Genomic DNA, 27380 nt, shown 5'->3' with positions numbered 1-27380 from the left:
GGGTAAAAAGGGGCCACACAGAGGAGGTGGCCGGGGTGCTGAGAGCTCAGAGCCAGGCCCCACTTGAGGGTTAGAAGGACAGTGACTGTCGTATCCGGAGGTGACTTGGGGACTGGGAGGCTTCTTGGAGAAGGAAGTAGTGAACAGATCACATGGGTTCCAGAGACTGGAATTCTGTGAGTTCAGTCAGCAGGCACTTTGGACGGGTAGGAAAACTGAGCTCAAAAACCAGCCTGAAGGGGTGACATCAGCAGGAATAGCAGGATAAAGAACTCCTCTCTCTCATAAAAGCAACAAGAATACTGGCAAAAATTGTCAAAGTCAACTTTTTCAGAAGTCTGGAAATTAATCTGGGGAGTTTCTATTCAAAAAAACAGCTAAGTTTTGGTTACCACAGAGAGCTCTCTGGGGTTTTAACTTGCCCTAGTCCCATCCCTTTCTCCCCATCCCTGCAGTAGCTTTGAAACTCAATAGCTCTGCAATCACAGTGAAAACCAGCAGCCTAGGACCACTGGAAGAAACAGAACAGAGCTGGAACTCCTCCGAAGCTTAATTTCCAGATAACCATCATTATTTGACCTGTATGGTGGCTCCCTGGAAGACCCCACTTATAAGGCTGTGTTTATTTGACCTGACTTGGAGCTTACTCAGTACAAACAGCATTTTCCCCGGATGGCATTTGTTGAAAACAGTCAGGGACAATTGTTTAACATCAGGGCTGTCTGAGCCAGTGATAGTAGCTGCAGCAAACAAGGAGCTGACCTAAGGTATTCAAAGAAAAAGTTGGGGAATGAGCTGTCCATAGAGGGCTTTGAAAAGCTTTGGTGTACTCCTAGGAATCTAGAAGCCCACACACATAGAGGGTTGTGCACATGCTCAGGAAAGACCCTGTTCTTTATTTTCTGATTGCAAATGGTATTGCAACTTCCACAGGCCTTGCCTGCCATGTAGACTGGAAGTAGGAGGGGTGCAGTATGTACAGGGGCTGGGTGAAGGCTCTGGGAGGAGAGAAGACCGGACTAGGTGTCCTTTGTTATTCTTTTCTCCAAACCCTTTTCTGCGGTGTCTCCAAAATCCTGACTGCAAATGTCCCCTTGCCCTCTGGGTTCCTCTGATGATGGTGGTGGTGGGCATGTGTACGTGCATGCGTGTATGTTTCATATGAACCCTCTCAGTTCTAGAAATGGAAGAATCTCGAGATTTTTATTTAGGTATTAAAAAAATACAGTACGTCTCATGCACCAGTGTGGCCAATATATAGTCATTGTCTGTAGAGCAATTACTATAGTGATAGGAAATAGATTACAGAAATTGTTTATCTAACTAAAAAAATCTGAATTAAAATTGTTAACCTAGACAGCAACCTGCTTATTATGCAAAAACACTTATTCTATATGTTTGTGAGAACTAAAAATTTGTAAGTATTATTAGTAAAAAAAAAATCATTATGAAAAATAGTTATTGATTAAAAAAAGAGTCAGTGTTATCTACAATCCCCTGCAGTGCCAGGGGCCTCGCCCAGAGTGGGACCCTCAGTCCATGACAAAGGGTGAGCTAGAGAGTTTGTCTCCTTCTCTGCCTCTCTTGATTGATGCCACTTCCCTAAGGCCTGTTTGCAGTAGAATGTTCCGTGTATGGGAGATGCAGAGATGACCGCAGAGCTTGGGCAGGGCAGGGGCCTTGCCTTCTGCAGGGTCGGTTCCCTGAGATGGTAACAATGCATGGCTCTGTTATGCAGTCATGTCTGGATTTGGACGTTGGCCAGACTTGCTGAGGGCAACATTTTGGATGCTTTTAAGTCAAGAGATAAGGAGTAGACAGAGAAAAGAGAGAGAGCGAGCCAGCATGAATGAACAACCAGCAAGGCGGATATGGGGAGAGGTCTTCCGCTCCAGGAATATCTGCGCCCTAACAGGTAAAACTGGAGGGGTGTTGAGGAGTCTCAAATCAGGGTCTCAGGTCCTCTCCAGAAGGGGTGGTTATGGAGGTGGCCCTCACCCTATTATCTGTCACACTTGGTCTCCACTGTCCCTCCAGGATGAATTCACAGTTGCTTCAAAGTTCAATAAGCCATTTCCCTGAATGCAGTTGAATGGTTCAATGCTCAGCACAGCACAGTTATTGACCTTGTGGCAGGCCAGCAAGGTCACCTCAGGACCCAAGGTCAGGAGCTGCCATATGGCCCTTTCCTCCCTCTTGACAGGCCTGGGAGGGGCAGGGATGGGGCATTTGGGAGAGTGTGAGGGAGTCAGAGCAGGGTTGGAGCTCTTGAGATCAGGCCTGATGGACGGTGGCAGTCTCCCGGGGACTGGGCTGCAGCAAGTCTTGCCCCGAGGTCATGCCATTCTGCCTTTTGCCTCCAGGCAGATAGGCACCAGGACCTCATCAGCCTCACCAGGGGGGTCAGCGCTTTCAGGGGAAGATCCACTCCCTTTGCAGTTGAACACAGGCTGCTTCGCTCTGCAGCCTTGTGGAGCCAGAAAAGTCTTTAATTAAGGTCGGTGGTCTGGGGGTGATGAGGCGAGGGATGTCTGAGCCCAGACAGAACACTAGCCTGGTTTTCCCAGCATTTAGGGGGTAGCCATCACTGAAGTAGCTTTCTGGATATTTCAGGGACCTGGAGTTTGCTACGCCTCGACCCCCCACCACGGTGAGGTCTCTGGGACCTAGGAGGGAGGGGTGCTGGGCGGGGCAGTGAGTGCCAGTCTCGGAGGTCTCAGGGCCCACTTGGGACTCTCCTGGGCTCCAGTGAGTTTGGGTCCCCAGGCCCAGAAGGCGGTGGCCCCCTAATACACCAGCTCTTCCTGGAGGTCCGAGCCATACAGCTCGGCCAGCATCTTGAACCTGGTCCCCCAGTCGTTGAGGAAGTCGTAATCGATGTCGGAGTCAGACGAATCGGTGCCCAGGGAGCGGAGGGACTCGGCGACGGACTCAGAGCCTTTGTAGCCGTAGACGTGCAGCGTGTCGTAGGGCAAGCAGCCGCCGTCGTGGTCCGCCTCGACCTTCTTCACCTCGATCATCGCGGCCATCTCCCTGGGCCCGCCGTGTGCCCTGGGCGCGTGCTGCGGCGGCTTCTGCACCCGCGCATACAGCGGCGGCCGTGCGTCTGGCGACAGCCGCGGGGGGCTTGGCTCCGCCGCCGTGGCACACCGAGTTGAGCACCGACACGTCGTAGCTGGTGGTGTCCATCTCGCCGCCGCCCTCCTCGTTGTAGGTGACCAGCTGCTCGTGGATCTCTGGCACGCTCTTGCCGAGGGCGCGGACCTGCTTCTGGAGCCGCCACTGCAGGAAGATGAGCAGGGTGATCACTGCCGGACAGCAAGCAAGAGCGACAGCAGTTAGACACTGCCGGGCTGGGGGACCCCCGCTCCATTCCTTCCTCATCCCCGGAAATTCCAGGGCCAGGACTCCTCCATGACTTGTCCAACACGGACGCCTGGGGCTCCACCCGTCCCCGTGGGAGAGTCATCTGTCCCCACACTCTTGGTCCTGCCTGGCTGTCACAAACACTGGTGTGCATGAGCGGAGAGGAACAGAGTGGGGTTCGCTGGAGTTCTTTCTCCTCTCTCCCTCTCAGCTCTGTTTATCTGCATCCTCATTTCCTTCCTCCTTGTCCCACTGTGGCGAATTCTTCCACACCGTGTCCCAAAGGCCCGGAGGCCAGAGGTTGGGGCAGAAATGGGCGAAAGGATGGAATTGGAATTTGGAGTGCAAAGATTCTGAGTCACTACATTGTTGATGACTGTGTTGATGACAGTGGATATTGGTGGTGCCAGTGGACGTGGGACTCATTGCACGGGCAGCAGCCACCCTCTTGAGCACCAGCTCTATATGGGCTGGCACTGCATTGGGCAGGTGCTCATGTTACTTCACCCAACATAGACATTATTATCCCTATTCTACAGTTAAGCAAACTGAGCTCAGAGAGGCCAGGGGACTTGCCCAGAGTCCCATGTTCAGACAGTGGTGTAGACGTCGACCCTGCTGCAAGCTCTGAGGGGTGTGGCTGTGTGAGGGACTCAGCTCCCTGAGGGGGGCGTGGACTGTGTGGTACAGAGAGCTCCCCAAATTAGGCTCAGACCATCCCCTGGGCTCTGTCCTTGAGCCTTTCACAAACTGCTGCATACATAAGTATGTGGGATACCCAGGGAGACATCCTTCCTGAGCCTCAGTTTCCTTGTCTGTGAAGTGGAAATGATGACTTCTCTGCTCTGTTTATATTTCGGAAGGTGGTTATGAGGTTAAATGCAATTCTATGTGTGGTGGGGATGCCATCATCATTAATTATTATTAAAAGGGGAATCAGTCTGGACCTTCTGCTCCACAAGCTCCAGAAAGGGGTCATATCCAGAGGACCTTTCAGGGGAGACACTGAGGGTGCCCCACTGTATCTGACCTTGTCACTGTGGTGCAGGTGAAATGCACCACATGTATCTGACCTTGTCACCTCATGGCAGGTGAAATGCAGGATAATTGATACACCTCGGAGGAGCCCTCAACCATCAAATGATGGGGTTGGGTGGATAAACACCAGCTCCTCTTCCACAGGTGGAGAGACGCTGAGGTGTAGCTCTGGCTGCCTCCAGGTTCCCAGCGGGTGAATCTCCTTGTCCATGATGGTCACTTCCCTGATCCCTTGCCCTTAACTAGCTGCCTCCCCTCCCTGCTTGTCTACCCTTTTCCTTAGGAGGTTTCCGGGGAGCACCTCCCAAATAAACTACTTGCACCCAAAACTTTTCCCAGGACCTGCTTCCTGTGAAACCCAAACTAAGGCAAGGCCTAAAATGCTACTAAAATTTCTGAGGCCCAAATAAGGGGAAAAAAAAAAAAGAAATATCAAGGCTGGAGGAATTCTATGAAAGGAAAGAATGCCCCCAGGACATAGTCTAAACTAGACAATGTTAAATTTTCCACTTTAGAACTGGATTTTTTTTTTTTTCAAAATTAAGTGTTGTGTAAATACATGCCTGAACAGTGCCTAGCACACAGTAAGTGCTCAAAATATGTACGTTCCAGGAGCAACTGTTATGCATAAGTAAGTTATTTTAAAGTGGAGATGGCCTCTCCCCAATGAGTGCAGAGGGGTCTTAAGCCCCCTGCAACCCAGACGCCTGGTTCGGTGCAGCCATCATCTTTGTGTGCCACACGTGGACCCTGAAGCCCGGGATAGTGCACAAGCCAGTGCTGCCTTGCAGGCTGGAGGAGGGGCTGGGCCTGAATTCCTGTCCTCTCCTCCTCCTGTGAAGCCCCTCCAGCCTCTCGATCCCACCCTGCCCAGCACTGACCTGTGATGGCGAGGATGCAGACGAAGATGGCCACCAGCGTCTGGATGCTGACGCCTGCCTGGGCAGCCACGTCCTCGCAGAAGGTGAACTCCCCGTGCTCATTGCACTTGCACACGGCCACGGCCAGCGTGCTGGTGCCTGTGAGGCTCGGCTTCCCGTTGTCCGAGATGAGCACGGGCAGGAAGTGGATCTTGACACGCCCCCTGTCAAATTGCCCGTACTTGACACTGATGTTGGCTGTATTATCTGGAAACGCCAAGGCAGTGGAGTCAGGCTCTGCCAGGAGCACCCACCGCCCTAGGCCACATGGCCGGGGAAGCGGCTCCCCAGAGAGCCCTCCCTGACTGCACCAGCCCGTGTATTGCCCGGGCTGTGTGTCTGCACTTTGCATCGCCTGCCTCATGTTTTAGCCGTTTAAGCGCAGGTCTACTCCTCCACAGATGGGATATTTTGGAAAGCTGCTTTGACCCAACTTCCAAGAATGGCTCAGCCAGAACGTAAAATCCCTGCTTTCTGTTTCTGTGGGCGACTGATATGCCTGACCTCATCCCCTTCCCTAAACGCACTCCAGTAACAGGCAGTTTTCTCTTTCAGCTCAATTAATTAATGACTGTTTCAAGCTTTGACAAGCAATCAGGAAAAATAAAGTTTTAAAGTCTTTTAGTATTATGCTAACTTCTAAGGATGTTTCTGCTATCCCTGAAAAGCCATTGTTATAAAGGAAGCTTACAACAATAAAAACAATGCACGCGTTCCTGCGAGCACAGAGAGAATAGTTCCATATGTAATGGAGGGTTTCCTGGGCAGTCCGGAATGGGGATATGCTCTGATCCAAATATTGGCTCCTCCTCCCAGCTCCAGTCAGCAGTTTCATGTACATAAGAATTCCCCAGGGAGCTTAAACACACTGATCTTCAGACCCCTTCCCCTCCTCCTAACGTGTGCACGTGTGTACACACACACACACACACACACACACACACACACACACACACACACACACACACACACACACACACACACACACACACAGATTTCTGATTCAGTGATTGTGGGCAGAGGCCAGATAATCTGCCCTTTGTAGGCTCCTGGGAGGTTGTAATACCAATGATCAGAAGAGGGCCCAGGATCTACTGAGCCACACTGGGTTGGCACACTCAAGAAGCCAGCTGAGAGCCAAGGAAGCTGCCTTTTAGATTTCAAACAAAAGCCAAATACATTTCATTATTCATCATTACATTTCAATATTAAGTCTATTATGATTGAAAATAAAGGATATGCCATTGACATTTTACGGGAGAAATTAGAGATTTTGACATACATGACATTCACGATGTCAGTGAATCTGAGACCAACAGACTTGCCTCCTGGTTGCATACAGGTGTCCTTGGGGTGGGATTGATGCTCTCTTCCCCATTGTCGATCCCTACTCTGAGGTGGGCATTGGGGATGGGGTGACAGGTGTTTTTGCCACATGATTTACTTCTAAAGACAGTTGAATGTTGAATGGTCCTTCGTTGACTGTCTACACATCACGGACCTTCCCTATCCCACAGGAGGCTCCTTAAGGACAGGCTGTGTCTGATTCCCTGGGTTTGTCCTCTCTTCTCAGGGACCCCACTCCTCAAATTTTCTCAGAGGTGGCAATAGGCTGTTTCAATACAGGGGTCCTCAGCAACCACAGTTTCACCAATCAAGGACAAGCGGAGATCCCAACCTGTGCTGGGTGAAGGATCACTCAATTTAGACCCAAGGGGCATTTTCTCTATTTTTCTGAGGAAGTTGCAGAGGCCATGGAAACCTGTCTACATCGGCTGGCATTAAATCAACTCAGCATCATCACTCTAGAAAGGAAATACTCATCAGAAGCTTGGATTGGTCACTACTGACATCACAGGACCCTCTGGGCTGTGATTGGTGGACCATACCCTGTTCAGGGGCCACCTAGTGGTAAGTCATCATTGTAGCTGAATTAAGACAAAGTTCACTGTATTCTTGGGATTTAGGGTTTCACATTTCCAGCTTGGAGTCTTTGGGAGTGACCTCAAAGCTCCCCATCACAGGACAGTTTGTAATTTTGCAGAGGCACAGAGATTCCAATGTGGGAAGGGATCCATAGCCTGCACCGCGTACCTGTTCTGTGATGCACACCCACTTGGCCATCTTATGGGGAATGGCAGGCCACGTGGACTTGGCAGTTTGGCCAGGGTGGCTCTGACCATCACACAGCCCAGGATTGTACAATGTATGTGGCCAGAGTTGTACAAAGTATCCCATAACTTGCAAATCCCAGTGGTAGCCTGGTCCTTGACCCTGGTTGCTTTAAGACTTAAATAACCTGACCCCTGACCCTGCTAAGAGCCAAGTGACTGGTTTGTTGCGCACCGTGATTATCCGTGAGGGTGAAGTTGCTGTCTTCAGTGCTCAGGGCAAATTTGAACTTCACGTTTTGTGGTGTTATGTTCTTGTCTGTTGCAGAGATCCGCAGGACCAGCTGGAGTGTGTAACACAGAGGATGGTCAGTGGTGGTGTTGGGGTGGCCTGGGGCTCAGTGATGGAGACTTTGGGTTTAGATGTGACCATGGCTGCCTCTCACCTGCAACACTAACATAAATGGCTTTCATAAGGACACTCTTTCTACCAACCCCTGTACCCCCCCAATCTACTCTCCATACAGTGTCTCTTGAGCCTCAGTTTACCCATCTGTAAAATAAGGATAATGTTACTTTCTCCAGGGCTGTTGTACAGGTTACATTAAGCTCAGTAGAACTCCAACTGACTGGATGGGAGGTTCGGCCCCTAAGCCTGCCCCACCCTCCTACCTGAGCCAGACTCACCTGGCCCTGGGCTGCATTCTCACACACTTTTGGCTCATAGGGCTGGGCAAATTCTGGGGCGTTGTCATCCACATCCAGAACTTCAATGTGGACCTGCACGATGGATTCTTTGCCTGTGGGGGTCCCTGCACGGGAGAGGACTTGTCACCACTGGGGACTCAGCTGATGCTGGCCCTGAGTGTGTGGGGTGTGGATAGGTAGTCCTGGAGGGCTGCTCCATGAAAGCTGCTTTTTGGAAGGAGAGGGGGCTATGGACTTCTGAAAGAGAGGCCAGGAGTGGTGTTCTGGATGGAAGGAGTGTGAAAGAGGAAGGGGCAAAGCTTCATATGTAAGAAAGATTACTGATGTATTACTTGTGAGAATCAAAAATGTAAACAATGTAAGTGCATTTAAAAAGGTCTCAATTAAATTAACGAAATCAATAATTTACTTAAGTAATTAAATGGACTTAAGTAAATAAATGTAGGGGTTTTTTTGTTTTTTTTTTTAAAGATGACCGGTAAGGGGATCTTAACCCCTGACTTGGTGTTGTCAGCACCACACTCTCCCAAGTGAGCCACGGGCCGGCACCTAAATGTAGTTAAATTAAAGAAATAAAACAAAATAATTACAAAAAAACTAAAAAGGTAAACAACCTAAAAGATGCTGAGATTGGGTCAATAATTTAGGCCACTGAAAAAGAATGGAATATATGACCATTTACAATGCCCATGTAAATTACGTTTTAAAAATGTAATTAAAAAATTATTTTAGTACCATGGGAAAATTGTTCTGGAATAAGGTTAAGTAAAAACACAGGATATTTTATACAAATATTATGATCTCACTTATTTAAAAATATGTATAGAAAAAAGACAAGAGAAAATACACTAAAGTGCTAACAGCATTATGAGAGGATTGTTTTCTTCTCCTTTTCTGTATTTTCCATATTTAAAATCTTTCTAATTTTAAAATTATATGAATGGGGAAGGAAGGAGCAAAGATTGGTCTGGAAAACATGTAGGAGTCTGTCCTGAATTTGGGGCATAGCTGCCAGGTTGGGAGATGTGAGGGTCTAGGTGGGCCCAGCAGGGGGCAGGGCCCTCCGGGGTAGCACTGGTGGGGTCTTGGCCACAGTTGCCCCTCTCTGGGCCCTTGGGGGATCCTGGGTACAATGGGAATAGTCCTTCTCCTGGAGGATGGTTGGGATTTTTCAAATAGATAAAGGAAACCCTAACACTTGCCCACAAAAGTTACACAATTTCTGGAGAAACTATCAATCTCAGAGTTGGAAGCTGCTTCAGATTTTGAATCCACCCATCAACTGGGGCATAAACAACCCCCAAAGGAGTATTTCCCAAACATCCACGATAATAAGAACCACATGACACTTGTTCCATGCACATTCCCAGGCGCCATCTCTGGCTCCCTGGACCAGAACCTTCAGGGAGGTGTCTGAGAAGCTCTGTTTCATAGGTGCCATAGGTAATTCTTATCACAGAGACATCTGCGCACCTGCTTTATAACAGTGCTTCTCAAACTATGATGTGCAAGAGATTCTGATGTTCAATATGGGGGTGAGGACCAAGATTCTACACTTCCAGCAAGGTCTTAGGAGATGCAAATGCTACTGGTTCAGGGACCACACTTGGGCATGGAAGCTCCATCACATCCCAGCCAAGGGGTGCTTCAGCAGGTGCTTGGAATGCCTTTAGAGACCCCAAATGACAGATTATGCCAGTTTTGAAAGAATGAGGGTAAAGGAAAAGAGCCCAGGTCCCCTGGCAGATGGGGTCACTCACCACTAGAATCCAGTTCTTCAGCCTCCACAGTCAGGTTATACCAGGGGTAGATTTCTCTGTCCAGTTCTTTCTCATTGTAAATGTTCCCTTGCTTGGTTATTCGGAAGAATTAGCCCTTGTCACTAGTTCTCCGGATGGAGTATCTGCCAGGGAAGAGAGTTTTATGGCTTTCATTGTTCTTTGCTGAGTCCAAACTCTCAGCATGACAGACAGGGCACTTCAGGACCTGTCCCCTGCATGCTTCCCCACCCTCCTCTTTCACGGCTCGTTGCACTCCAGCACTCACAACACTGAGCAGACCCACACAGCAAAAGAGGGATCCAGGGGGTGGGATAATATCTGTGGTCTTAGCAATGGTGCTGTCACCAGGCTGAAGGTACTACCTGAGACCATCAATAGCATTTTCAGAGTTGGGTAGGTGACACTCTACAACACCTGGAATTGGTTTTTGTGATCAGTGAAAAGAAAGTTGAGCAAGAGCTAGGAAGAAATGCAAAAGAACCTGGAAGAGATAAGAAATAATTAAAAAGAAATTACATTTGTGAAGTAAAAATTTGGAACGTTCCTTCAGAAATCAGGAAAAAAGTTACAAAGAGATTAATATACATATATGAATCTATATATGAATCTATATACACACATACGTATACACACACACAAACACACACACACGCACACACGCACATATTTATATATAGCTACAGTTTGAGTTGTGTTCCCCAAAGTTTCATAACAGTGTTGAGAGTGGGAAACCTCAACATGGTAATTGAAAGGCGGGGTCTTTGGGAGGTGATTAGATTGTGACGAGACTATGCCTTCGTGAGTGGATTGATACATTCATGTAGAGATAAGTTGATGGTTTAGTGGGTGGTAATAAGTGTGGTTCTGATGGCTTTATAAGGAGAGTGAGGGAGTGGGTCAGCTCTCTTACTCCTGCCTTTCTAGCCATGTGATACTCTGCCTCGCTGTAGAGTGTCACCACCAACAAGAGCAAGGCCCTCACCACATGTATTCACTGGACTTTTGACTTCTGAGCCTCCAACACTCTAAGCAATAAATATCATTTCTTTATAAATTATCCAGGTTCAGGTATTCTGTTATAAGCAACAGACATGGACTAATATATATATATTACTGAGGAAAAATTCCAGAACAAATAGAATGGAAGAAATGACAAAAAATAAAACTTTTCTGATCTGAAGAAAGGCCTAAGTCTACAGATTAGAAGATGTCATCGATATCAGGCATAATTGTAAAAAGAGAACAATATTTGAGCATATCCTGATGACACTTTGAATTTCAAGGCTATGTGAAGGAATTGAAAAAGAGTCCAGACAGAAAAAATACATTCTTTGTAAAGAAAGACGAATCAGATTCACCCCGGATTTCCTTACAAAATTAAATGCTATCACACATTGATAGCAATTTTGAAAGATAGTGTCTGTGATCTCAGGACTATATGAGCACACCTAGGTGTATTAAAATAAGAAAGCAAAGCAAGTAAGGAATTTGTAAATATGCAAGAGCCAGAAAGTATATCACCTACAAAAATGGGTCCTAAGTTTTTTTTTTTTTTTTTTTTTTTAACTTACTCCATCTAACCAAGAAATGTCTCAACATAAAGTAAAATCCTGGTTTGGAAGGAATTAAAATGAAACTATTGATTTCTTTATCATAAATGGGAAAGCAATGGTGTGTGTGTGTGTGTGTGTGTGTGTGTGTGTGTGTGTGTGTGTGTGTGTGTGTGTGTGTGTGTGTGTCTGTGTGTGTGTGTGTCTGTGTGTGTCTGTGTGTGTGTGATATTTTTAACTAGAAAATATAGGTCTAGGAAAACATTTAAAATTTCAAAAGTAGAAGTAAATCTACAGGTAGAAATAAAAATAGATGTATTCCATCCAATTATCTAGGAGAAAAAAGAGAAAGAAAAAATAGGCTGTATAGCAAAGGTGAGGGTAAAGAAAAAAGCCATTAAGTTTAAGAAATGGGAAATATAAAACAAGATAAAAGAAGTAAGATTAAACTTATCATTTATAATGAAAATGCAAATACATTAAACACAAAGCATCTCAGTGTAGATTAAAAAGCAATGCCAACTACATTCTATTTTCAAGAGACAACTTAATGCCAGATGACCTAGAAAAATTAATAGTAAGGGCTAGAACATTTATGTCAGGCAAATATAAATAACATGAAACCAGGACTGACAAACTTAACATCAGGCAACATGGAATCGAAGGCAAAATGTTTAAGCAGAACAAACTGGGTAATTTCCTAGGGATAAAAGTTGCAAACCTACTGAAGGTAAAGTAGTTACAAACCTTTGCATATGCAAAGCAAAAGTTTAGATATCCTAGGAAGAAATGAACAAAAATACAATCGTATTACTGCACAGGATGAGCTAATACAAAAACCAAATAACACCCTATCACTCGTAAATGAAAAGAAATAAACCAAGTCAATCTCTTAAATAAACCACTGGGTCAAAGGGAAAACAAAAACTGTAATCACAGAGTATTTAGAATGCAATGGTAATGAAAGCAGTAGTCCTAAAATATGAGATACGGCCAAAATGGAGGGACATATTTTGACCTTAATAAGAAGACCTAGTACCATAGAAATGTTAACTCTTCCAAAATTGATATATAAACACGATTCTTATTAGAATTCTAGTTTTTTTAAAAAACAGATAAAAGATTTTTAAAGTTCATACGAAAGAATAAAAGAGAATGGATAAAAATTATATAAAATAAAAAAAAAATAGCAAGGGAGGGCTTGCCTTATATGTACTGAAATTTAGCATAAAGCTTCTGGAATAAAACAGATTGGCTCTGCCACAGAACGATAGAATAAAGAATTCAGAAATAGATTGGTTGTTCTCTTGATGGTCATATCTCGCTAGATGGGACCTGTGGGAACCATGGTCTAAAGGAAGGCTTCAAGGTAGAGCAGAGGACAGACAGCTCTGGATGGCCAGGACCATGCAAAGTGGGGTGCGCAGGCAGGACAAGGTCCCAGCAGCCCAAGTGGGTTAGTGGAAGATCTTGGGCTACTCCTTCTGCCTCTGCTACTTCCCATGCAATGCTGGGAGAAGCCAGTTTTCCTCTCTGAGTCCTGGACTCAGACGAGCAGACATAAGAACATCAGTGCCAGAATTGTCATTGTCATTGTCATCAACACAACCACCAAGTGCTTACCCAATTCTGCACCAAATCTCATTGGGGTCTATGGCTATCACCACGACAATCAGAGGTTTCTTCTGGTTCTCCCACAGCTGGAAGTGGTAGAAGAGCTGCTGGAAGTTGGGGGGGCTCATCCATATCTGTGATGTTGATGATGATGTGGGCTATGTTTCTGCTGGAGGTGCCTCTCAGGTATCCGAGGTTGATGGTGTGGTCCATGGCCTCGATGGTGAAGCTGTATTGCTGGATACGTTCATAGTCCAGGGGCTGCGTTAGGGGAACGTTATGATGAGCACCTGCTCTGAGCTAAGGAGGTGGCATGTCGTCTTCACAGCAACCCTGCACGGTAGTACTAGGGGGTTGCCCATTTTGTGATGAGGAGCCTGTGGCCCGGACTAGTGATATGTCCAAGGTTATCAAGAGAGAGGCTGGGCCTGGCGTCTGTTTTCAGCTACCCCCATTCCATCTCAGCAGCCTCATGACCGCACCCCAACCCTGGCTCTGTGCCTGACCCCGTTGCGATTAATGAGGACATACAATGGATCAGCCATGGTCCTGCTCCCAGACTAGTGGCTCTATCCGCTGGTCCTTAAGGACTTGCCTTTTCTTTATGCCTTTTCCAAGGATGCTTCTCCTCCCCTTCATGCCTGATGAACTGCTGCTCATCCCTCAAGAAGCCAATCAGAAGCAATCAGATGCCCTCTCAGAAGCCCCTCCTGAGGAGGTGGTTGCTCCCTGCATGGTGTTGATACATAGCACTCAACACATCCGGCTATCCTTTATGTTTATATGTCTGTCTCTCCCACTCCCTGAGAGCTTCATTGACTCTGGAGGTTGTGTTCTCCCCTGGGTATCTTTAGTCCCCAGCATGGGGCAGGGCCAGAGAGGGACTCAGGCCCAGGACTCTGAGTCCTCTACATGGCAATCCCGGAGCCATTCTTATGCCCCGACAGGACTTTCCCTCCTCTCCCAGATACAGTGGATCTGACTTCTCTGTCAGAACCAGCCACTGTCCTTGGCCACCCATGTCCTGTTCCCAGGCACCCATTGTTTTCTTACTTGCTGATGGCTTTTTACTGGCCAGGACACAGTGCAGGCCAGGAAGTGCCAGGGAGTTAATGCCCCCAGGAGCAGCCCTCAGTCAACACTGCAGGGGTTTGGTGTATAAATACCCCAGCTCCCTTGCCCTCAGCTCTGCAACTCTGAGTTGTGTTCAATACTGTGCCCTGGAGGTACCCACTTGCCTACACTCCCATTAATGAGCCCAATATTAGCTTCCTTCTTTTCACATGTTGACATTCCTGGGGCTTCCTGGGATCACCTCCCACATAAATGATTTATAACCAAATCCTTGTGTCAGGGTTTGCTTCAGGGGTAACCTAGCCCAAGACACTGGGTTGCAGTCTCCATGAGCTCATGGCCATCTCTGAGCTGACCCAGAATGTTCTCCTTTGCTGGCTTCCGGCTCAGGAGCAGCCCCTGGGCAGAGGATGCCAGGAACCCCAAACCCCGCATCTGATGTCATTGCCACAGGCAAGCCTACAAACCTTCATGGGCTTGATGATGCCCTCATTGTGGGTGGGGTCTGTCTCGATGGTGAAAGTGTCCCTGTACTCGCCTTGCACGATGTTCTACTTGGTCATCCAGTTCTGGGGCTCATCTAGGTCCTCCACAAAAGATAGCCCAAGGGGCTTCCCACGCGGATGGCTTCAGGCACCACAAATGTGTACATGGCTGATGCAAATAGTGTGCCCCAAAGGGCAGTGGGTTAATCAGATAGACAAGGTGATTATACCTTTATATTATCCTACCTTATATTGATACAGGAAATGGACATGGATGAAATAATGATAACAACGATAATAATAAAACCCCTGGGATTCTGGCAAAGAGGTCTGCCCTATCTGCCCATCCCTCCATCCCTCTATTCATCCAAGTAGTTATTGAGCACCTACTGTATGCCAGTCACTTTGCTAGGGGACCTATCAGTTGACAAGAGAGACAAGTTCTGCCTTCAGGGAGTGTTTGCTGCTCACAATGAGGCCACTCCAGGAGAACTGGCCTGTCTTTGTGTGGCCGAGACTCTGAGTTGTGACATCCAGCACCAGAGGTTGCAAATGGACAGAGCCACGTGACTTTCTGGCCCGGCCTCAGCCAGGGCATGGGAAAAGCTGTTGGCACACATATTTTGGGGGACAATCAGTCTGTGGTTGGCGTCAGAGCCCAGCCCTGGCTCTGGATACAGAGCTTTGCTGTCCCTCTGCTCTTTGGCTTGTGGGAATTTTCTAGCTGGGGCTTGAGTCTCAGGGCCTGGATTTTCCTGAGCCCATAGGATCTGGGTGAAACTGCTCCTATCTGTAGTGGGGCTCTGGGCACAGGGGTAGCATCCAGCAGGGGGCATGGTTCCCTCTCATCTGTGAGAATGTGGTTCAGGATGAAAGAAAGGCCCCTCCCTGCACCAAAAGGACTCCTCTAGGCCTTAGGTCAACCCGGGGATGGGTAGAGAGGGAGACGGACTCAGGGCTCCTCCTCCAGAGCCCCCAAGTTATTGAGTCCGGAGTGCTCCAACCCCCGACCTCCCCAGCACCCTAAAGGAGGGGCTCACTCTTGACGAGGATGGGGAAGTTGTCATTGACTTCTTGCAGAGTGACCAGCACAGTGGCCGTGCCCGAGTCCCCCCAGAGGCCCCGGGTGTCTTGTGCCTCCACCATGATCTCATATCTGGCTTGCAACTCTCGGTCCAAGTTATTGGTTGTCATGAGAATGAGTCCTGTAAAAGTGTCCCAGCTGGAGCCATGTTACCTAGGAGCTTTTAGAAAATACTGATGCCTGGGCCCTAGCCAGAGAGAACCTGACTTAAAAGCTCCCCAGTTGATTCCACTATGCAGCCATAGCTGAGAACCACGAGTACACATCCACTATTTCCACAGCCTGCACTGTGAGGCCAAAGCTGGTATACAGCAATTTGGTCCAATATTGGTCCTAGCCACCTGGAGCACTGTGTTGAGAAAAGTCGTGAGGACACATCCAGGCTCAGAGTGAGAGTGCTGTGATGGATTAATGATGTCTGTCTTCGTGCACCGCAGGATAGCAATGGTATCTGTGCTATGCACCTGACATCCCTCTGGAAGACAGTGAGCCCAAGGACTGACCATCTAGTTTCCAGACTCAGTCCTTACAGTTTTTTAAGTCACAAAAACTATGTGGCTATGCTCACTCTATACGTTATCAAATTCAAACTTCACAGCTACACTACAAAACCAATATAGGCATTCCTATTTTCTAGATAAGGGAACTAAGACTCCCAGAGTTTAGTTGAGTTATCCAAGGTCTCTAGAGGGGGTTGGTAGCAGAGCCGGAGTTTAGAAACCAGATCTGTCTGAACCTGTACCCAGAGCTGCTAACCAGCATTCTCTGTTGCCTCTCGGTCACTGCTTGGGTAACAAGATCCTGCTTTTGTTCCCTGGACTTAAGTCCATGTCTTGGGCACCTGTCTGCTTCCTTCGTCCCTGACCAGCCACCTTGTCTTTGCTTGTGATACTGACCACCTCCATGGGACAGGGTGGTTCAATGATTGGTGACAACTGTCAGACTGGGTTCCTCACAGCATCTGCACCTGGAATATTCACAGCCCTCATCCCCCATCCCCCAAGTCGGTGCCTGCCCAGGACTGTTAGTCACACAGACCGGAATTATCGATGGAAAAATAATTTTCTCCCTTCAGGACTTGGTACAAGACAGAGGTGTGATCTGCCACAGTGTGGTCATCTGCGTCCACTGCTGTCACACGGAAGACCGAGGTCCCTGCAGAGAGAGAATCCTGAGGTTGCTGCACTGAGACTGCTGCCCCTCACCTCATCCCTGGATGAGGGCAGATGGGACTCAGGCTATTCCCTGTCTCAACCTTCCCAGGTCTTCAGGGAGAAAAGGCTGCTTTGTTTCCTGAGGAGCTGGCATGAGGACAAAGTGCTGGCAGTGATGGGGGCCCAGCCAGGCCACCCATGAAGGGAGGCAAAGAACAGGTGGATTGTGCATTTATGAGGGAAATTAGGGAGAGGGCAGAGGGTTGGGTTCAGGTGGAGAAACCAAGGAGAGTAAGGGCTTTTCTCCATCTCCTGGAAGGGTGAGGACAAGGAAATGGGAAGGTTCCCCCAAAGGAGTGGTGTCACATCTCTCATCACCCCCTTAAACTCCAGGGTCCACATTTAACAGGAAGTTCTAGTCTCATGGCCCTGGCTAGGGACCCTAGACTGAGCGGGTGGAGAGGGAAGCCCTTTTCTGGTACCATCTGGAGAATAGGGGAGGACTGAGGAAGGAATAATAACCTCCTGAACCTGGAGTCCAGGCTGGTGACACGCCTTATGGCCAGGGTTCTGCCCTCCACCCCACTACTACACGGCCTCTCGAGATGACTCTTCTTGCATTAGTAGCAGGGCTTGGTATTCTTCATGTACAAAGGCTACACTCTTGGTGTGCCAATCCTGCGGGTCAGAGGCAGTGGGTGGGATTTGCTCTAAAGAGTAGTGGGATATGTGTGTCTCTGATGGCCAGGGGTCAGTCCATTACTAGGTCTGAGCTCAGTTCATGATCAGGATCAGGGCTCAGTCCATGACTAGGTTCAGAGCTCTGTCTGGGGCCAGCTCAGAGCTTAGTCTTTAGGGACCAGAGTTTCAAGTCATATAAAGTGGCAACACAGTCGTTATAACCACTGCCCTGAACTCACTGAACCCTGACCCCAGGCAGTGAAGTGGTTGATGTGAGAAGTGCCTCCAGGATGGGGATGAGGGAGAGAAGATGGAGGGGGACAGACTGGGCACTTGCCCACAGCCGACATCTCGGGCACAGATGCATTGAACAACCGGTGCATGAACACAGGCCAGTTGTCATTCACGTCGTGAACTTTGATGGTGAAACTGGAAGGAGAACCCAGGTCTCTGTTGGTGTCGTTGTCCACGATGAGGGCAATGAGGTGGTACTCGGAGGTCTTCACCCGGTCCAGCCTCTCAAAGGCATACACGTCTCCTGTGTCCTCGTTGACCCGGACGACCTTGCCGACAGACTCTCCTCTGATCAGGTACCTGGCATTCTTTCTGTTCACTCTCGACTTGATCTAGGAAATAAGAGGCAATGTGAGCTGGGAATGGGCAGTGGTGGCTGTGTGCGCGTGCATTCATGTAGGTATGTGTGTATGCACGTGTGCATGTGCGTGTATGTTCATGTGTGTGTATGTGCACGTGTGTGTGTGTGCATTGGCGTGTGGTGCTATGCAGGGGTCCTAGATGTGACACTGAGGCTTTTAACAAGGGCCTCGACTGGTCACCAGAGAGTTGTTCCTGCCCAGGTCACTGCAAATACCACATTGGTGTGAGTTGCGTAGCAGCACCCAATGTGCCTAGAACGATACCTGGGACATAGTAGGTGCTTAGAAAAGATTTTTTGAGTGGAAGAATATACTTGGTGCCATTGGAAGGCAAGAGAGATTTTTGCCCCTTTGCAGTCACTTAATTTCTCTGAGTGGTTGTTAACTCATTTGAAAAATGAAAACAATATCGCTTCTGATGTTGATGTTGAGTTGCTCTATGAGCACAACAGCCCTTTTGAAAATGAGTTCCAGGAAACACTGGCCTCCTTTGCTGTTCCACACAGTCAGTGGTGTGCTCAAGCTGGCTTGTGTCAGTGTGGCTTTCAAGAGCCAACTTAAGTTTTCAGGAATATTTGTGAGTTGGTTGTTAAACATAGCCATTATTAAACATGGAATTCTATAAACTTACAATTAAATAAATCAAATTAAAAACAAAGGTAACAGATATTCAGAGTTCATCACTTCTAAACTATTTTACTGTGTTCAAGAGGTTAATTATGTCTGTTATTCTGTGTGATGGAAATACTAAATAATGATGTGTTATCCACACCTTTTCCCAACTCTGCCCACAGTGACGTCACACTGGTTGATTGAAATCAGACATGGTGAGAGTATTTACACCACGGAATTGGCAATTGCTGCAGATCAGGATCTTTTCCCCTGGAGAGCCAGTTGTCAAACATTTATCAGCACACCGTTGGTCCCAGTCAATTTAGTTTTGGAATGGTCACAGTCTCCTGGAGACTGTGATTGTATAGTCCTGTAGAAAAGAATTCCAATGAGCTTTCTTTAACTCAGGATTTCCCATACTTACTAGGCCACTGAACTATATATTTTTTGTAACACATACTATTGGTGTCCTAAGATATGTGTGTTTCTGATGGCCAGGGCTCAGTTCATGATCAGGATCAGGGCTCAGTCCATGACTAGGGTTAGGGCTCTGTTTATGATCAGGATCCGGGCTCAGTTCTTATCGAGGGTCAGGGTCAGTCCATGATCAGTATGAGGGCTCAGGGTCATTGGCGCCCTTGGTTGGAGCAGCATCAGCAGGGTGGCAGGGTGAGAAGCCAAATGGCAGAGTGTAGGGAAGAGTCTGGAAGGTGAAGGAGTGGAGGCAGATAGTGAAGACCCTACCTCTTGGGTGGACAGGGAGGAGGAGAGGTTGGCAGCTGGTGCGGGCAAATCCTCTGGGGGCAGTGCTGTGGTACGTACGGGGCAGGTAGTTTCCGAGGTGATTTCAAGGCCCAGAGGCTGGGAGGTACAATGAGTAGCTGGACAGCAAGCAAGGAAGCCACCAGCTCTATAACTGTGGCCTGTGGGGATAGTGGGGACTCAAGGAGAGGGGACCATCTGGGGCCTTGCATGAGTTGCTCAGGGTTAGGATAGCACGGCAGTTTTCAAATTTCCTTCTGGATCGGTGCGTTAGGACCCGCGAAGGCAGGAACTGTGGTGGGAGGGCACATCAGCTTGGACCTATTTTACTGGAGTTCTGCAGATGATTTCATGTAAATGGAAGTTTCTGTTTTCCTGTAGGCTGATGTTTCCTAAATAGAGTTTATTTTTTAGAACAGTTTTAGATTTACAGAAAAATTGGTAAGTACAGAGAGTTCCTATATGACTGTTCATCTTTACCCTTAGTATTAACATCTTACATTAGTGTGGTACATTTGTTATAACGAATGGACCAATAATGATAGATTATTATGAACTAGTATCCATCATTTATGCATATTTCCTTAGTTTTACTTCATGTCTTTTTTCTGTTTCAGGATCCCATCCAGTTCACCACATGACATCTAGTCATCGTATTTCTTTAAGCTCTTTTGGGCTGTGATATTACCTCAGACTTTCCTTGTTTTTGATGACCTTGACAGTTTTGAGGAGCACTGGACAGGTATTTTGTAGGGTGTCCCTCTAATGGAATTTGTCGAATGTCTTTCTCATGAGTAGACAAGGGTTATGGGTTTCTGGGAGCTTCTCCCGCTTTCTAATACCACAGTATTTGGACATTAACATCTCAATGCCAAAAGCCAAGCTGACCCATATTTATGGATTCAGAAGGCTGCTCAGGAATGTCTCCTGTTGTCCATCCAGGTCTGTAAAGAAAGGCTCCAGGCTCTGACCTTGATAAACAGGGACTTCCTTCCCTTGGATTACATCCTTGGGAGCCGGGAGGTGATCCTTAGAGCACTGTCCTAGCCTTTCCCAGGTACTCTTGTTTCTTCTCCAGGTGGATCCTCTGTCCCTGGCCCTGTGCAGGGTGCCGAGTGAACGCTGTTGACAGATGGTGGCAGACCCAGCACTCTTTCTGCTGCTGGCAGGCCCTGGGTGAGCCCTCCACAGCGGCATGTGATGCAGGTGGCCCCGGTTTCTGCTGACACTCCCTGTCTTACCCCACAGATTTTCCTTGGAACTAGCCATTCTCTTCAGAGGCTGATTCATGGCACAGTTATCCCACTGGGAAGGTCATAGGTGGGTTGACTATATTTTCCTCTATGACACAGAGCTCACATTCATGCTGAGAGTCAGGAACCTAGCCCTTAAAGGTTCTGTCCTGGTCTCACTTTGTGATCCTGGGCAAATTCTTCCTCTCTGAGTGGCCATGCTGGAGTATTAAAATTTGCCATCCATTCTGGATAGCAAGAAAAGCCTATGGGCATAGTCAGCTGGCTGGGGGTGGGGCTGTGAGTGGAAATTCCCAGTTGGCCCCACCTGCTTCCTTTAGCTGGCAGGGCTTTTCTGGTGCTTCAGCCAGACGGGGATTTTTCTAGGACCAGAGGGCACCACTCACCACCACCACTGGAAGAGTACTTTGCCTGACATATTCTGCCCTTCTAGACTAGGGTGGGCAAACTGTTTCTGTAAAGGGCCAGATAGTAAATACTTTCAGCTTTGTGGGCCATATGGTCCTCGTCACAACTTCTCAACTCTGCCATCATTGCATGAATTCTTAAATGAGTTGGTGTGACTGGTGACTGTGTTCTAAGAAAACTTTATTTACCAGACTGGGCTGTGGGCCAGATTTGGCCCACAGGTGGTTGTTTGCTGACCCCTATCTCCATGAGGTTGGGAACCATGCCTGTTTTTGCCTACAGTTGACTTCCCAGTACCCAGTCAAGTGCTTGAAACCGACCTTACTTTCTCTAGTACACTGACCCATACTTTCTTGTGACCAATGTTCAGATTCCAAGAAGCTGATGTGGTGAGATTTTAATGCACTCAGAAACCTTCTTCCTCACCGAAAACTCTCAAAATACCTCCTCCATCTAACTGTCACTGCATGTGAAATTCCATCATGTGCACCATTCCTTTGAATTAGACTGGAGAGTTTTGACATCAATGACAATTTGACATGGTGAGAAAATTCAGCAGTCACTCAGATTAGCTCCGAGCTCTAGGAAGGTGGGCTTGGATGGATACGTTTTAAAGGAGGACAAAATGAGGGTCAGAGCCCTAGGCACTGGCTTAGAGGTGGGCCAGGCACTTCACTCTGAGTGTCCTGGAATTTGAGGAGTGGTGTGGGGGTCATGGAAACAAGGATGAGATGCTCTGAGAGAAATGGGTTTTTGAGGAGGTTCAGAAGCCTAGACCAGGGTTGGCAAACTATGACCTGGATGGTTCACTTTGTTATCAGCACAATTTTGTAGATGGCTGCGCAGGCCTTTCCGGATCTCTCAGAGGAGAAAATTTAGTGACAGCTTTGGCTGGCTCTACCCTATGCCCTGAGCCCGCAGGCGAGGCTAACCTTCTCAGGCTGAGCATGGGGTGGTCCTTCTGCCAGTGCTGTCTTGTCTACGGACTGAAGGCTGGGAGAAAATGAACCATGGTGCTCACCATCACCTATACCACCACCTCCATCATCTCCACGATCACCATCATTATCGCCTTCTCCTTCATGACTGCCATCGTCACAATCACCACTACTATCACCATCATCACTACCACCACCACCACCACCACCACCACCACCTACACCTTCACCACCACCATCATCTTACCCCTTCACCATCAACATCATAACCTCCATCACTACCACCACCACCATCAGCATCCTCACCTTCCCCTTCACTATCACCAGCACCACTACCACAACTATCACCTCTACCATTTTTACCCCGATTGCCATCACCCTCACAATCATCACCTCTACCCCCACAGCCATCACAATATCTACCACCATCTTTACCATTATTATCATCCCCACCACCACTGTCACTATGGGCCAGCTGCTGATGGCTTCTCCTGGCCTGGGGCCTGAGCATTACCTTGCCCACATAGTGGGGCACTGAGGTGTTTCTCTCTTCATCGATGTGCATCTGGTTCCAAATCTAGTCTCTCTTCTGTTGCCAGAGGGTGGGCAGCATGCTGGGAGTGTTCAGTTGGGCAGGGTTAGTGCCTGCTGTTGCTGCTGCAGCTGCCACCAGCGAGCCCAGGCAGGCACCCAATACAGCGACCAGGATCATGAGCTTCTGCACCTTTCCAGGAGAGACAGATCTGGGGAAAGAGGAGAGATACCATCAGGGCATGGTGGCTACTGCCCAGGGTTGTGGGCATCTCCCATGGAGAACTGAACAACGTTTGTCCATTCACTCCTTCACCCTTCACTCTCAGATGACACCAGCAGAACCAGACCCTGTCCATGCCCCCAAAGAGCTCAAACTCTGGGAGGCAGAAGACAGACACAGAAACAATTGCTACTTGCAGGCCATGCGTGCTAGAATGGAAGGAAGTGCTGGGGATGTGAGAACCCAGAAGAGGGGCTGCAGGAAGGGTCTCCCAGAGGAGGGGGTGATGCTGATGCTGATGGTAGCTCCAAAAGCCCTATGCATGAGCTCCAGAGCTCATGCCTGGAGAGAGACAAGGACCCACAGGGTGCAGGATGAAATGGGCTCCTCCCCTGGCTGTCCCCTGAGGGAGAGGTTGGACTCTGTACATCCCAGGAGGTTTCTAAACTCGAATAACATTTCCCCAGGCCCCAGGCCTGGCGCCAGGCTGGCCTCACTAGGACCTAGGGTGTCTGATCTGGGCAAGCTGACCTCTAGGCCCGCTGACATTAGCAATCAAGGCCCCTGCCCTCTGGTTCCTGCCTCTGGCCCAGAAGGAAGTGGACTCCTAGGGTGGGGGTGGAAATGTGGGGTCTTTTGTTCAAAAGTTGGTGGGCCCAGAATGCAGGTGCCACGTGCCTGGCAGAGGGCCCTGCCTCCTCCAGGCCTCAGTTCCTCAGCTGCAAAGGAGGGGGTCGAGCAGGGAGAGATCTCACGCCCTGGACGTAGGATGCTCCAGGCAGGAGGAAGGCAATGAACAAAGGCTTGGGGCAGGGAGTGGGGAGGTTGGGAGTCCTGGCCAGGAAGCTGGTCCTGACTCAGGGGAGGCTCGGGCCCTGTGGGTCACTTCCTTCTTTGCCCGGAAAGCAGCAGCGAGTCTTGGTTCTCTCTTCATCCCTCAAGTGAGAAGTGACTCAAAGATGATCAAGTAAAACAAATGGAAGTGAAACCAAGGAACAGGGAGAGAGAAAGTTCTTAGACTTCTGGGCAGGAAGGGTGACAGCCCAAGCTCTGAGCTGGTGGCTGTTGGGTGCCTACTGTGTGCCAGGCTCCATGCTGGGCAGTGGGATGCAGCAGAGAGCGAAATGATGGGACCTGCCTTCAGGGAGTGCATGCTATAGTGGGAACAACAGGAACACAAGTAGAAGGAAAAACATCAGCTGGTGATCAGAGTGTTCAGGGAATGATGATGGGGCTGCCACAGAGAGCGGTGGCAGCTGGCGGAGACTACGAGGTTAAAGAAGGCCTCTGGGAGAGCTGACCCTTCAGCCACCGCCTGAGTGTCAGCCATAGGAATGCCAGGGGAAGAAAGGGAATTCCAGGCAGCAGCACCTGCCTGTGCAAAGGCCCTGAGGTGGAAGAATGGTTAGTAAGTTTGAGGAGGAAAAGAAGTCCCGGGTCAGATAGAAACGAGCAACAGGGGCTGGGGTTCAAGAAGTGGCTGGGTCAGTGAGATAGGCTGAATATCCACATCCTAATCCCTGGAACCTATTAATATGTGGGGTGGTCTCAATGTACTCACAGGGTCCTCAGAAGATGGAGGCAAGAGGGTCAGAATCAGGAAAGAGAAGAGGTGATGACAGGAGGCTGAAGCAACGTGAGGCTACAATCCAAGGAATGCAGGTGGCTCGAGATGCTGGAAAAGGCAAGGACATGGATTAGACTCCAGAAGGAATGCAGCCCAGATTGTAGCACCTGAGCGCTATTCAGTACTGCTGACCTCCACAACCGTAAGTCAATAAACAAATAAATTGTTGCTGCTTTAAGCCCCCAAGTTTGTGGTAGGTTGTCACAGCAGCCATAGGAAACGAATTCAGTTGGGCTGTGCAGGGCCTTGTAGGACAGGGCCTGGGGAAAAGTGATGTGATCTGATCCAAAGAGATCCCAGCTACGGTGAGGGGAGTGGCTGGTGAGGGGTCAAGGGTGGGCATGGAAGACCAGTGAGGAGGCTGTCACCTCCATCCCAGGCGAGAGTTGATGATGACCCAGACTGAGTTTATAGGAGATGGCCTATAGGAGATCTGTTTCTGAGGTGGAGTTAATGGGACTTGCTCATTGACGGGATGTAGGGAGTGAGATTTGGAGAGGAACCAAGGATGGCTCCCCAGCCTTTGGCCTGAGTATCTGTGGGGACAGCGGGGACTTTACTAAGATGTGGAAACCTGGAGGCCGGTGATGGCACATTTGGTGGGGAAGAAGCCAGAAGTTCTGAGTGGGCTGTGTTAAGTTGGAGTTGCTCATTAAACATCTCTGTGACGTGGCCAGCATCTGCTGGAGACCTGGCCTGGATCCTGGGGGTGCTTGCTGCATGTGGACGGTGTTTAAACCATGAGGCTATGTGAGAACACTATGGATAGCAGGGAGCTAGAGAAAAGAAGTGGCCAGGACAGCCACCAGGGTCCTGCCCCTTCTCTGTCTGTGAACTTCAGGGTTGAGCTCAACGCCCTCCTCTGCAGAGCCATCCTTGGTCCCACTTTCCATCCCTGCGCAGCCCTGTGCACCTTCCACCGCAACCCTGGTATGCCCAGGCCCCACTGTGAGGACTAAATTGTAGCTGCCTCCCCTGTTTGCAGAACTTCTTGCCCTCTCGTCCCTGTCTGCATCTTCCCACAGGGACACAAGTCACACAGGGCTCTTTTCAGGCTCACACAGTGCAGGTGACGGTTATGATCGTAAGCTCTTCGGTGTATGGAGTCTCAGTGGTTCTGTTTGTTGCTGTGCTGCTGTGGGCCAGACACTTCGCCTCTCTGAGCCTCAGTGTCATCATCGTACAATGGGAACACTAGTATCTACCTCTCAAGGTTGTCTTCAGGTCTGTACTAAAAAGTATTTGCAACGTGACCAATAAACAGTAGCTCAAAATGAAACCAAACATGCACGAATCTTTACTGACACTCTAGTCCTGCCACGCTGAATGGGTTGTTGACCTTTCTTGTTCCTTAACGCCCAGTCATTTGGTTGTGGGATTTGCAGGCCATTCTGTTTTCCCTTCCCACCCTCTGAGATGCACTCCCCCTCAGCCCCCACCAGCCTCTGCCCTGTGTCAAGGGGGCTGCCGCTGCGGCTCCTGGCCTGGTTTCTGGGTAGGTTTGGCAGCAGGGGATCCAGCAGACACTTGAGGATGGGAGGAGAAAAGTGGGTATTTCTTTCCTGCTCCTCTCTGCGCTGGCCCACATTTGCTGCTGTGGCTGCATTTCTCTGTGATGCCAGTCCTGTTGGCCAGGCCCTCTATTGTTTTGTCCCTTACTGGGTCCTAGAAATGCCTTCCCCTGTGTCCCATCGTCTGTGGGTTGGTAACAGCTTTCTACTGTTGCTGGTCTTGGGTTGCCTCAACCTCCCATTTGTTCCCTTAACTGAGTTCACTCCTCTGTAAGCAGCCCCTTCGTAAACTCTGCTTCCTGCCGGGGACCCCATCCGACAGAGTGAACAGGAGCACGTGTTTCTCTTTGCGGGGGTCTGCTTGGATGGGCTACGGTTCCCCAGGGCTGATGAGTAAATAACTACACTGGACTTCAGTAACGCAGAGGCCACATTCACAGGCTATGATCACATGGCTCCTGGGGGACACTGACCTCTTGGTGGGCTTGGGCTGGCCCCACAAACAAAATGTTCCCTGAATAAGAAAACCCCCTTGGATTCTATTCCATGTCTAGCAGAGGCCCTGCTGTGAGCCCTGGAGGGAAATCCCTTGGCACACATGGGTCACCTTCAAGCTCCTGCCCTCTGATGGGACTGCCCTGGCTCTCGTTGAATCACCCCATGTCACCAGTGTGTCACTTGCTGGGGTGGGGGAGGTCTGCGTGCTTAGCTCTCTTGTCAGTCAGCTGTTAGTGAGGAGGCAGGAACTTGGAGACAGGGGCTTTTGGGAGGTGGGGATACAATAATCCTGTCTCTACCCCTGTGCTGGAGCCTGTAGCACCCTTTCTTGCCTGGGGTGGTGGAGGGGGACCAGCACCCTTGAGAGCCTCCTCTGAGGCCCATGTTGTTTCATTTAAACCTTGCAACAATCCTGTGAGGTAGTTGTCAGTAATCCCATTTTGCAGATGAGGAAAGGGAGGCCCAGAGAGGTGGAGTAAGTCATCCCAGGTCACACAGCAGCAAGAGATGGAGCCAGGATTTGAATGAAGCCGCCTTTCACCCAAAATAGTGCTTTTTGCATCATGCCGCCCTCTCTCTATAATAATAATAATAATAATAAACTGTTCTTGATGCTCAGCTGTCATAGACACAACCTCACTTAATTTTCACATTATCCCCAGCATCCCCAGGATGTAGAAATTAACATTCCCAGTTCTCAGAAGAGAAAACTGAGGCTCAGAGACAAACAGCTCATAGTGGTAGAGCTGGAACCCTCACCATATCTATCTTTTTCTAAATCCTGGGATTCTTCTA

General features: G+C 48.9%; 1 pseudogene; it reads right to left on the bottom strand.

The window, feature by feature from the left end:
* Positions 1-2786: 2786 nt before the first annotated feature.
* Positions 2787-22931, bottom strand: LOC134389056 (cadherin-5-like; annotated as a pseudogene).
* Between the last annotated feature and the right edge of the window lie 4449 nt (positions 22932-27380).

The sequence above is a fragment of the Cynocephalus volans genome, chromosome 10, assembly GCF_027409185.1.
Source record: "Cynocephalus volans isolate mCynVol1 chromosome 10, mCynVol1.pri, whole genome shotgun sequence".
NCBI classification, from domain to species: Eukaryota; Metazoa; Chordata; class Mammalia; order Dermoptera; family Cynocephalidae; genus Cynocephalus; species Cynocephalus volans.
This window is presented reverse-complemented; position numbering and strand designations above follow the sequence as displayed.